The sequence below is a fragment of the Octopus bimaculoides genome, chromosome 1 (genome assembly GCF_046866305.1).
Source record: "Octopus bimaculoides isolate indiv1 chromosome 1, ASM4686630v1, whole genome shotgun sequence".
NCBI classification, from domain to species: Eukaryota; Metazoa; Mollusca; class Cephalopoda; order Octopoda; family Octopodidae; genus Octopus; species Octopus bimaculoides.
The window spans coordinates 122,814,236-122,815,004 of NC_142928.1; the positions used below are offsets into that span (position 1 = coordinate 122,814,236).

A 769-nucleotide genomic window follows, 5' to 3' on the forward strand; every position below is an offset into this window, starting at 1 on the left:
TGTCGCACTCCATAGTGATTATGGCTCCTTTTTTTATTATGTATAAACGGCATTTAGTACAGCAGGCTTTGATATAAGGGAGATTTGGTTGCTCGAGAGATCATATATGAGATTCGTCATTGGCTCGTTTACTGTAAGACTGGATCCTGGGCTGTGTTATGTCGAAAGTAAAGTTAACAGATATGTATTATTTTAGTTCTATAGAGAAAGCAGAGGTAGTGTGCAATTTTCTTTTAAACAGTGCTTACGGCCATATCATGTCGAATGCATCGATTCTCGTCCGATCAACGTAGTTAAGCAATGTAGAGCCTAGTTAGGACTTAGATGGGTGGCTGCTTAGGAAACGTAGGTGCTGTAAGCATTCCACGTTTAAGAACGGTGCTTCTGTATAGACACAGCTCTCGAGCTGAAAGTAGTAAAGAAAACATTTCTGTTTCCATAGATCTTCACCTGTCTCTTCTCAGAGATACATAATAATGCAGTAAACTTTGAGTTGAGATTAAATGGCTATGGATGAGAACGCATTATCCTTTGTAAGAACGTCTAAAACTTTGAAGATTAATGATCAGAAACTTTTTCAGTGGTTCTGGTTTTCATAACACCAGACAAAAATGTATAGGTAGATGTAGCGTTTGGTGTACATGTTGAAAAATTTCGCTTCAGTGATATGAAAACCAAGCATGTGTTTAAGGTGTAAATTATAGACATAGTTTAACCTAGACATAGTATGTCCCTCTCGATTTTGATTAGTAGTCCATGAAAAGAGCGA

At 37.5% G+C, this 769-nt stretch overlaps 1 pseudogene; it reads left to right on the plus strand.

Moving 5' to 3' along the window:
* Window positions 1-242: 242 nt before the first annotated feature.
* On the plus strand, window positions 243-361 carry LOC128250169 (5S ribosomal RNA; annotated as a pseudogene).
* The last annotated feature ends 408 nt before the right edge of the window (window positions 362-769 follow it).